This window comes from Macrobrachium nipponense, chromosome 37 (genome assembly GCF_015104395.2).
Source record: "Macrobrachium nipponense isolate FS-2020 chromosome 37, ASM1510439v2, whole genome shotgun sequence".
In the NCBI taxonomy this organism is placed as follows: Eukaryota; Metazoa; Arthropoda; class Malacostraca; order Decapoda; family Palaemonidae; genus Macrobrachium; species Macrobrachium nipponense.
This window is the reverse complement of record NC_061097.1, coordinates 46,632,267-46,644,766: the sequence shown is the minus strand read 5'-3', so window position 1 is coordinate 46,644,766 and position 12,500 is coordinate 46,632,267. Positions and strand designations below refer to the sequence as shown.

The 12,500-nt window shown below is 36.3% G+C and overlaps 1 protein-coding gene and 1 long non-coding RNA gene across 3 annotated transcripts in view; one reads left to right on the top strand and one right to left on the bottom strand.

Annotated features, from left to right (window-relative positions):
- LOC135209239 (insulin-like growth factor-binding protein complex acid labile subunit) overlaps positions 1–12,500 on the top strand; it is a 440,028-nt gene that overhangs the window by 109,126 nt on the left and 318,402 nt on the right. The gene's annotated exons all lie outside the window — the stretch shown is intronic.
- The window catches only part of LOC135208981 (uncharacterized), a 97,354-nt gene that overhangs the window by 30,498 nt on the left and 54,356 nt on the right, over positions 1–12,500 (bottom strand). The window contains exon 2 of the long non-coding RNA XR_010313269.1: positions 186–223. This is a non-coding gene — a long non-coding RNA (uncharacterized LOC135208981). The remainder of the gene's footprint in view (positions 1–185; positions 224–12,500) is intronic.

Here is a 12,500-nt window from a genome sequence, read left to right as displayed (position 1 = left end):
CTAATGAAATATAATCTAAACTGTATAGATGTAACCTAGAAAGTAAATGTAATTTATAAAGTAAATGTAATCTACACTGTATATGTACTTTATACAGTAAATGTAATCCATATAGTAAATGTAATTTATAAAGTAACTGTAATCTAGGAAGTAAATGCGAAACGAAATGAAGAAACTTAACTTACATTCGGGACCTCAATAAATTCAGGGGAATACTGCCTAACTGTAAAGAAATAGAAACTAATAGAATTATTAATTATGAGTATAAATAATAATTTGAATATATAATAGAAATCAGCAGAAAACGATTCTCAAAAACATATGCATATAACAGGGAAAAAAACATACAATGATAATTTACTTAGAGCATTCTAAAATATGAACTCGAATACCACAATTATCTAGGGCTACGAATAACTGGAAATTAAATCTTAAAAAATAATCACGGCATAAATATCGGATAAAAAGAAAACAAAGAATATATATATATATATATATAGCTATATATATATATATATAAAACCAACAACAACAATAACACTAATTGAAAATCTCCACCAACATGGAGAATAATACCAAGATGATATCCACCTTGTGAGAGAAAGTGATATACGACTCGAGTTAATGGACAGCATACGCCCGTGGTCAAGAGAGCGTTAATTACCCCCGGCTTAAATGGGGGGCGGTATCTCCCTGCCATCTCTCGGGACTACCGGCTCCTCCTACCGCTAAATACCCGTAGACGTTGCCCGCGTGGGAGGGCGTGGAAGATGGTTATCACGATATATGGTGATTTGGTGCAGGTCGTGGGTTTCAATGGGTTGATGTGTGGTGATCATGTTGCATGCGTGTCTGTGAATATCTCTCTCTCTCTCTCTCTCTCTCTCTCTCTCTCTCTCTCTACCAGAATTATTCAAATAGATTCTCGTAGGTAATCATTAGTTCCAACTCCCCCTACCCCACAGATACAAGCAATGCATTGATATTTATGCAGTGGAGTGAACCATTAATTATGCCCTCTCTCTCTCTCTCTCTCTCTCTCTCTCTCTCTCTCTCTCTCTCTCTCTCTCTCGAAAATGAAAGACCACAGAAAGGCCCGAATGGATTCTCCCGAAAGATAATAATCAATTTATCAACTCCCACATAGCAATCGACGTCGTAAAAAAGAAGGCGCCCGAGAAGGACCCAATAAAACCCGAGAACCCAATAGAACCCAAATCTCCCTCTCGACCCACATTAGGGATGATGAAGCTGATGATGAAAAAGAAGAAGAATAATAAAAGAGTAAGAAAAGGGTCGTAAAGTAGATGAAAGCAGTCCAAAACGGGCGTACATTGCTTATTCATTATGGACCAGATCTCTGCTGGGTTTACTGGGTGTGAGCACTGGCTATTTCCAAGGCTATCTTGACTTCAGAGGAGGATATCTCGACTTCAAGGGAGGATATCTTGACTTCAGGGGAGGATATCTTGACTTCAGAGGAGGATATCTCGACTTCAAGGAAGGATATCTTGACTTCAGAGGAGGATAACTCGACTTCAAGGGAGGATATCTTGACTTCAGAGGAGGATAACTCGACTTCAAGGGAGGATATCTTGACTTCAGAGGAGGATAACTCGACTTCAGAGGAGGATAACTCGACTTCAAGGGAGGATATCTTGACTTCAGAGGAGGATAACTCGACTTCAAGGGAGGATATCTTGACTTCAGAGGAGGATATCTAGACTTCAGAGGAGGATACCTTGACTTCAGAGGAGGATATCTTGACTTCAGAGGAGGATATCTAGACTTCAGAGGAGGATATCTTGACTTCAGAGGAGGATATCATGACTTCAAGGGAGGATATCTTGACTTCAGAGGAGGTTATCTTGACTTCAGAGGAGGATATCATAACTTCAGAGGGGGATATCTCGACTTCAAAGGAGGATATTTTGACTTCAGAGGGAGGATTATTGACTTCAGAGGAGGTATATCTCATGACTTTAGAGGATATCTTGACTTCAGTGGAAGATATTGGATATCTTGATTTCAGAGGAGGATATCATAACTTCAGAGAGGATATCATGACTTCAGAAGAGGCTATCTTTACTTCAGGGGAGGATATCTTGACTTCTGAGGAAGATATTGAGTATCTTGACTTCAGGGGAGGATATCTCATGACTTCAGAGAAGGATATCTTGACTTCAGTAGAAGATATTACAATATTGGATATCTCGACTTCAGAGGAGGATATCGGATATCTTGAATTCAGAGAGGATATAATAAATTTAGAGGAGGATATCTTGACTCCAGAGGAGGATATCGGATATCTTGACTCCAGGGAGGATATAATAAATTCAGAGGAGGATATCTTGACTTCAGAGGAGGATATCTCATGACTTCAGGGAAGGCAAGCCTTGACGGGTTACGGTCGGAAGGAAGGTGACCCCAATAAAGGTTTTATTGGATTTGCAGCTGAATACCTGCGAGCAAGTTGCTCGCCTCTGAGGCGTAAATCTCGTAGAGAGAGAGAGAGAGAGAGAGAGAGAGAGAGAGAATAAAATATGTACAACGCAAAAATAAGACCAAATGTAAAATTATTTGAGAGAGAGAGAGAGAGAGAGAGAGAGAGAGAGAGAGAGAGAGAGAATAAAATATGCACAACGAAAAAATAAGACCAAGTGTTTAAGTTATTGAGAGAAAGAAAGAGAGAAACACATTATTTACAATATATGAAAATAAGACCAAATGTAAAACTATTTAAAGAGAGAGAGAGAGAGAGAGAGAGAGAGAGAGAGAGAGAGAGTTACAAGGATTAGGATGAATAAGGTAATTACAGTGGGAAAATGAGACTTGATGTAGAAGAGAGAGAGAGAGAGAGAGAGAGAGTTACAAGGATTAGGATGTCTCAAAGACTTGTTGGTCCATCCGAGGAGAGAGAGAGAGAGAGAAGAAACATTCTGGGTGCAGGGATCATCACCGTGGGCGGCGAGAAGTTCCTATGGGGCGGAGGCAGAATTGCGGGCGAAGCAATCTGGGCCAGAACATCTTTTTAGGTACAGCGAGACACGCGGGTGGAGTCACATCATTCGCGGACCTTAAATATTACCGCAATAAACGCCTTGTCTTTGGGAGACTCCTGAAACCTCCAGTACCTCTTTGCTTAAATATTCAGTTTCGCTCTTAAACACTCAGGGTATGGCTTGGCGGGCCGGGGGTGGGGTGGGGGTGGGGGGGGGGGGGGCTTGAGGTTAGCACGAGACGTGGTAGGGACGGGTAAGGGTGGTAGAGAGGAATTATATAATGCTTTTACTCCTTTCCCCAGTAAATAAAAGTCTGAATTTTGGTGACCACTGAATACAAATAAACGTTTGATTCTTTGTATCCACTGGATAAAATTCAGTGCCAACTGAATAAAATAAAATAAAAAGTCTGATTTCTGGTGCTCACTGAATAAACAAAATAAATCTGATTTTATTGCCCACTATAGAATAGAATAAAAGTCTGATTTTCAGTTCCACTGAACTAAAGACACTTCTGATTTTTTTCCACTAAATAAAATAAAATTATGATTTTCAGTTCCACTGAATAAAATAAACCTCTGGGTTTTTTTTGTGTTCACTAAACTAAATAAAAGTCAGATTTTTAGTTCCACTGAATAAAATAAAAGATTTTTTGTGCACACTAAACAAAATAAAATCCTGATTTGTTAGTTCCACTGAATAAAATAAACGATTTTTGTGCCCACTAAACAAAATAAAAGCCTGATTTTTTAGTTCCACTGGATAAATAAACGATTTTTTGTGCCCACTATATAAAATAAATGAAAAGTCTGATCTTAAGACCACAGCTAACTTTTAGATTTCTAAAATAACATTTGAACTGTTTCATTGCACGACTAAAATTTTAAATAAAAGTTTAGCATTTCACAATAAATAATACTAAAATGGGGTATACCTTCACTCTGAGGCACGTGTCCTTGGAGAATTATATCTGGGGAACTTGATATACGTTCAGTGGTACCCAACAAATGCAATCTTTTCTTTTCTCGAAAAATCACTACCTAAAAGTATATACGTATACTGGTGCTCACCAAATGCAATAAATCTATTTCTTAAAAGATCGGTTATAAGTAGGTATACGCGCACTGGTACCCACTAATAGCAATAATTTATGTTCAATGATCGTTACCTACTGGTACCTAAAAGGTATGCGTGCACTGGTACCCACTACTGGCAATAAATATATTCCCTTAAAAGAATGGTATCCACTGGTTCCTAAAAGTATACATGCACTGGTATCCACTAATGGTAATTATTCTTTTTTTAAAGATCGGTACCTATTGGTTCCTAAAACTATATGTGCACAGGTACCCAACAAATGCAATCAATTTCTTAATTAAAATATCGGTGTCTAAAAGTAATCTTTAGGTTAATAAATTATTCAATTTCACAATAAAATCTACAGACACGAGAATCGGCTATCATCATAGGTCACACTGGTACCCGCTGGTACCAATACCCACACGATGCAATAGATGTTCCCCCCGCCCCCTCCCCTTGGGGAGCCAGGCGTCGTGGGGAATATCAATTTGACAGCTGATATCCCTCTCCCCAAATCCCCCTTCCCCAATTCCCCCTCCCTCCCCCTGAAATATTGCCATAAAAACAGCGAGGTTTCGACAGTTAGGGAGGTTGAAAAAGATGAAAGCTCCAACAAAATATAAAATGGAAAGAAAAAAAAAAGGCGTGTGGGAAGTCTATCAGGAAACTCAATAACGTCGGCAAATAAACAAAGGTACAGATAAACAAAAATACAAACAAATAAACAAAAAATACAAATAAATAAAATGAAATAGATATGGACCTCTGGGGTGGATATCCGCAAACCCAATATAACTCGAGGAACGTGTCCGAAGGATAAACCCTGTCCCCCCCCTCCCCTCCCCCCCCCCGCCCCCCCAGGAAAAAAATTCTCAAACCACTCCCCTCCCCTCCCCCACCCCCCACACCCTCAACCATCCCCCTTCCCCAGTTCTCGTCCCTCTACCTTACCACTGACCTCAAAAGAAAATATTCTCCCTGACACTCACCCACCCCCTCCCCCAAAATAAAAATTTCCCAACCACTCATCTCCCCTTCCCCCTCTCCACTTCCTCACCCCCCACCCACCCTCCTACCTACCAGCCCCTTTCCCTCAACCCCCTTCCCAGATTAAATAAAATATCTCCCAACCACTAACACCCTCCTACAGGTTTTTTCGTTTTTTTTTTTTTTTTTTCATCAAGGACGAACGACTCCTGTCTTATTGTCAAAAAAAGATAATAAAAAATAAATAAATAAATAAAGATAATAAAATAGACACACACACACACACACACACACACAAAGCGTATCAGAAGCAATAAAAGAAACAACAAAAAACATACAGAAGAACTTTATCCTAAAGAAATGTTTAATAACATACCACCAAAGAATAACACATACATACTCGAGAAAAAACACACACAGGAACAACATACACCAACATGCAAGCAACGTCCAACAACATATAGCAATAGCCAGACATCCACCAACGTCTAGCAACAGTCACCAGCATCTAGCAACATCGAAGATACCTCCAAAGACCATCCAACAACATGTAGAAACATCCACCAACATCAGGCGACATCAAAGCAAGATGTAGCAATATCCGAACATTCAACAGCATGTAGTAATATCCAAACATCCACCAGCATGTAGCAATATCCACCAACATGTAGTAATATCCAAACATCCACCAACATGTAGCAATATCCAAACATCCACCAACATCTAGCAATATCCAAACACCCACCAACATGTAGCAATATCCAAACATCCACCAGCATGTAGCAATATCCACCAACATGTAGCAATATCCAAACACCCACCAACATATAGCAATATCTAAACATCCACCAACATCTAGCAACATTCACCAACATGTAGCAATATCCAAACATCCACCAACACGTAGCAATATCCAAACATCCACTAGCATGTAGCAACATTCACCAACATGCAGCAATATCCAAACACCCACCAACATCTAAAAAAACATCCAGCCAACATCCAAGAAACATCCAGCATCATTCAAGAAGCATAGAGCCAACATCTAAGAAACATACATACAGCCAATATCTAAGAAACATCCAGCATCACCCAAGAAACATCCAGCAACATCTCCCAGTGTGAAATGTCACCGCGAGTGGGCGTGGCCCATCCTCGTACAGTCGTACTCCTGGTGGTGGTGGTGGTGGTGGCCCATTCAGTCCCATAACTCCGGAACCATTTACTTCCCAATGAACTACACCAGAAGATCCGGTCGTTTGCAAACAAACCACGTACGCCTTACATATTAACCTTCTTCCTCCTCCTCCTCCTCTTCCTCCACCCACTCCCAACTCCCTCAGACACCTATAGTAGCCATCTCCTCACTGGTGGAGGGAGAGGTAGATTTAGTAGGGGGTGGGAGGAAGGGGAGTTAACATTAACCTCATTCTGCAGCCCCACAGGTTATATTCTTCCTCGACGGGGATTCTCTCAAATGGAAGGTATAAGCTGGTACTTCTCTATAATAATAATAATAATAATAATAATAATAATAATAATAATAATAATAATAATAATAATAATATTGTGGAATTTTCTCAAACTTTGGTTTCAGTTTTTTTAGAAGTAATTTTTAACCAGTTCACAGTACCGTGTACCGTGCACAAAATAGTTTTAGATTTATCCATAGAACCCTAAACTGTTTACTGCCTAACAGCAACCAAAAAAGGAGAGAGAAGAGAGAGAGAGAGAGAGAGAGAGAGAGAGAGAGAGAGAGAGAGAGAGAGAGAGTTTCGAACCGGAGTAAACTTAAAATATGACATTTTTTCCTCTAATAATACAACAAACAATTTTTTCTTATTCTCTGAACAGGAGGACAGAGAGAGAGAGAGAGAGAGAGAGAGTGAGAGAGAGAGAGAGAGAGAGTTTCGAACTGGAGTAAACTCAATATACATTTTTTCCTCTAACAATACTACAAACATTATTTTTTCCCTTATTTTCTGAACAGGACATATATATATATATATATATATATATATATATATATATATATATATATATATAGAGAGAGAGAGAGAGAGAGAGAGAGAGAGAGAGAGAGAGAGAGAGAGAGAGAATTGAACTTGGATAAACTCAAAACAAGAAACTTTCCTCTAACACTATTGCCAACACCGTATCGTCTTTTTTTCTTCTCCTTGTTTTCTCCTGAACAGAGAAACATTGAATCTCGGGAGCTCCAATAGACAGTATTATAACCGCGGTATCGAGAAATTCACGTCAGCTGCGCAGTTGGGAAACAATAACAGACGACATTAAACGCCGTAACGCGTAGTTAAACACCGGGAGAAAGAGAATGCGCCCGTTACATTAAAAGAAGACGCCCACTAAGCCCCTCCTCCGAGTATAAACGAAAGAAGTATAGACGAAAGGAGTAGGTATAGTAAATGAAAGGAATATAAATGAAAGACTCTCCCAGGATCTTTGCCAATTGGATCGAAGTCTATCTCATGAGGGTTCCAAACCCCTGCTGGTAGTGCGAAGTGAATTGTTTATTTACCTTATATTTTTGTTTTCTTAAGACTGACACTTACGAAAGACGCATAAATATATTTTAAATTAATTTTTGTTTTCATTAAAATAACTATAATTTTTTAAGGTGATTATTAAGTTAGAGCCATTGCTTGTTTTAATCTCGTCTAATGATTCAAAATGTATTAAATTTTAATGAGGAACCCATGGGGATATGTATGTATTATCAGTGTATATATATATATATATATATATATATATATATATATATATATATGTATATGTGTATATATATATATATATATAAATATATATATATTGTATATGTGTATATTATATATATATATATATATATATATATATATATATATTTTTTTTTTCTATTCCCTGTAAATTGGATCTTAGAACTTAATTTTTCCATGTATGAAAAATAACCAAGAAATGTATTTTTCACAGAAACGTATTTTTCCAATCATTTCTTCTAAGTAATAATTTTGTGCTTTATTCATTTTTTTTTACTAAAAAAGAGAAATAAAATTTTTTTTTTTTATTTAGTTCATGTTGCCAGCGCATGCATCAGAATTTACTTCAATGTATTTAAAAGACAATCTCTTAAAAAATATTACAGAAATACAACAGAACCAATACACACACACACACACACAATATATATAATATATATATATATATATATATATATATATATATATATATATATATATATATATGTACTATGTAAATAAAACTGCCAAAGCATAACATAATTAACTAACAACTGATATAAGATTTGGTATCATCGTCTCGATGAACTTTTGATTAAGGTTTTAAAAAATTGGTCTAAAAATATATATAAATCATCACGTTTCACTTCCTGTCGAAATCTCCAGTCCAAATATAAACAAGCATAAAAATGCGCCGAAGTTTCTGAAGTCACTGAAGTCCTGATTTCTCCTCCTCTGTGCGCTGGTTCGAATCCACGCGAGGACGAAATTATTATCAGCTAAAAAATTTCCCCTTCGGTTTACATATATGAAAATGAATGTCTTTTTACTGCAATACAACAGTATGATATGAAAATAAAAGGCCCATAAAACACTATTTAACGTTGCAATCATATATTTCGAGCACTTACCCCTGCGCTCCTGATCACTGGTAAAATTGGATATTAAAGGATATTTGTAGCTTAATGATAAAGTTATATATATACTATGTATATAATATACACAATAACTATATTATATATCGATATATATATATATATATAGATAATATAATAATATACACAAACACACAAACGCACGCGCAATCATTTGCAAACCTTCCTCAGCGGAATATGTCAGGCAATTATCCCACCCCTCAACCTCAACCTCTCCTCCCCCCCATCACCCCCCCCCCCCCCCCCCCCCCAACAAGCAGCAGGCGTACACAGAGATCCAGGTCCTCATTCGGGCAATTTGGCAAGCAATTTTACGGTCCAGGCTTCGACACCCTTCGGGCTTTTTCGGGGATGAAAACATCACAGGCAGCCCTCGACTTCCACGGAGGAGCTCTCAAGCCCAGTGATGCCAGGGTCCTGCACTTCGAGAGAGAGAGAGAGAGAGAGAGAGAGAGAGAGAGAGAGAGAGAGAGGAAACAGCTCACAAAACAAGGGTATGAATTATTCGCAGGGATTATACTAACCCCTCTCTCTCTCTCTCGCTCTCTCTCTCTCTCTCTCTCGTGCCAGAAGGCTAGTTACGAGAATAAGGAGAAAAAAAACGCCCCAGAGGTAGATAATCATATTTAAGGAAGGGCGTCCAACAGACTAAACAGGACGAAGAAGGGAAGAAGAAGAAGAAATGAAGAAGCGATGGCTAAGAAATGGAGAATTAATAAGCCGCTTTATGAATGGTTTTAAATGATTCAGGTCTTGTGGTCAACCTAACAGTTTTATAAAATGTTATACAGTATTTCTGTAATATGTCCAGTTGAAAGTTAATTTTATTATATATATATATATATATATATATATATATATATATATATAATATATACAAATGAAAGTGTATTACGATTCTTAATTAATAAGAATTTTTTTTAGATAATATTCAGCAAAAGATTCAAATGATTATCCTGATGAATTCTAGGCGAATAATTTCTCAAGCCATGATAATCTAACTTTGATAGATTTTCCCGAGTTATAGATTTACTTCTAGGCAAAGATATTTCAAGAATGTATCATGGGGAAAAAAGAAAGTAATGTAAGTATAAATTCTGTCAAAGCAAAATATAAGTTTAAGAGAGGGCTTCATACCAATAATAACAACAACAACAACAACAACAACATCAACAACAGCAATAATAATAATAATAATAATAAACTACATTCAATAAAAGCAATTGAACTACATTAAACAAAAAAAACCCTAATAATGATATACAAAATCTCAATAACAATATTAATAAAAATAATAATCGTATACACTTACTCAATGATAACAATAATCGTATGTATTTAGTAACTCAATAACAATAATTAATCATACATACTTACAAACTCAGTAAAAAAAATAACAATAATCACATATAATTATAGCCTCAATAAAAATAAATATCATATACACTTACAAATTCAATAAAAATGTACAAACTCAATAAAAATAACAATATTCACATATACTTACAACCTCAATAAAAGTAACAATAATCATACATACAACCTCAATAAAAGTAACAATAATCATACACACTTACAAACCCTTCGCAGGCAAAGGAAGCAAGCAGGCAGAAACCATCACATGAGACACCTGAGGGTTGTCCAAAGGAGGCCAATTTTCCAATTGGCCGCTGACGCCAAAAATCATATATGTCGAGACAAAACCACCTGGTTTACCTGATCAAGTAGCCTGTCCTAAGTATGGACGGACATTCCTCTGAGGTTGGAAGACGGCCGCAAAAACTGGTTTCGGAACAGAATATTACGGTTTTTGGGATTGCTTGCCAAAATGTCTTCATTTTCGTTGGGATAGGAATTTGAAATTGTGCGTGTATATAATATACACACATACACATTTTATTATAATTAATTTATTAGAATTTTGATCTCTCTCTCTCTCTCTCTCTCTCTCTCTCTCTCTCTCTCTCTCTCTCTCTCTCTCTTTTGAGGATATATGGTAATAAGCTTCTGTATTCCATGCACAATATATATATTATATATATATATATATATATATATATATATATATATATATATATATATATATGTGTGTGGTGTGTGAGTGTGTGTGTGTACGTATGTATATGTATATGTATATATATATATATATATATATATATATATATATATATATATATATATGCATGGAAGACACAACCACATTACAAATATTTCCCAGAGAGAGAGAGAGAGAGAGAGAGAGAGAGAGAGAGAGAGCGACGGGACTGACACATATTAGAACAGCCCCAGAGGCCTCAAAACAAACCCGTCCTCCCAAACAACTCTTCACGTCACAGGGCTGACGGGGAAATTATGACGTCACGAGATCACGCTGGGTCCGTAGTTTTTCCCCCGACGTTTAATGAAGTCGTGGTTGACAGGTTCCCCATTTCCCATTCGTCACGGCGACGACCTTTAAAAACAGTCTCATCTAGACACTATTATGGAGATTGATTATGTTATTAGTGATTTTTCTGGTTGCTCGTTGTTTACGTAAGCGTTTAATCTCAGGTTAAAGTTGGTAAAAACAAAGAGTTTGTTTGTGGACGCATTTTTCTTGTGGGATGAGGTGGGTCATTTGTACTGATTCGAAAAATGAGGTTATTTTCGCTTTTAGTTTTTCGTTATGTGGTATTATTTATTATTATTATTATATTTTATTTATTATTATTTATTATTATTGTAAGTACGGTGATTAAGTCTCTCTCTAGCTCTCTAATATATATATATATATATATATATATATATATATCTATATATATATATATATATATTACTTCAACTACCATTGCTAATACTAGTAATAAGTATAACAATAATAGGATAAGGGAACCCGCTCTCTCTCTCTCTCTCTCTCTCTTCTCTCCAGTGAAAATACCGTAATGAATGAATGTTTTTCTGGTGTTGAATCTACGTGTTCTTTGTGTTAATACTACTAGAATAATAATAATAATAATAATAATAATAATAATAATAAAAAAGTTAACCAAGTGGCGTACAGAAGTGACAGGTAAACCCTATAATTAACCACCTGGGCGATTACCCAACCGCAAGACAGCAATTAACCTCAATTCAGGTACCACCTGCTAAACGATCATTATAAGGAATAATTAATTACCCCGAGATGATTATCTACCTATTTACGGTAGACAGGTCAATATGGCGATCATGTTCTCCTTACTGATCGCTAGGGAACGCCAGCTGGAGTCCATATCTATTCCATAGCAGATAAGAGAGTACTAGGGTTGTCTTGGAAGTCAATAAGGTTGGTTAAGGGAATTTGAGATTATCTGAATAAAGTGGAAAAATATGGCGCTAATTGCACATTAGGGAATTCCTACTCGATTCCTTATTTATCATTTAGTATCATTTAGTATACACTAAAATGTTTAATATGGCATGTAAACAAAATTCCATATTAGTTGAGAAGAGAATATTTGAAGCAATACAAAAATTTGTAAAAACATTTTTAAATAATTTGGCTAAATACTAATCATGATAAACCCATCCTACAATGAATCATTATTTTCGCTCATTACCTTACAGTGACAGCCTCATTATTCGTCATATTTCCTTCTGGTTATCATATTTATTTCTCTAAACAACTAAACATTATTCGGGTACACTAACGGGAGACTTCTGAGACGTCTTAATATGGTTTTTCTAATGTGAGCTCTGTCTTGGGTAAACTTTAAAAGTTAATAATAATAATAATAATAATAATA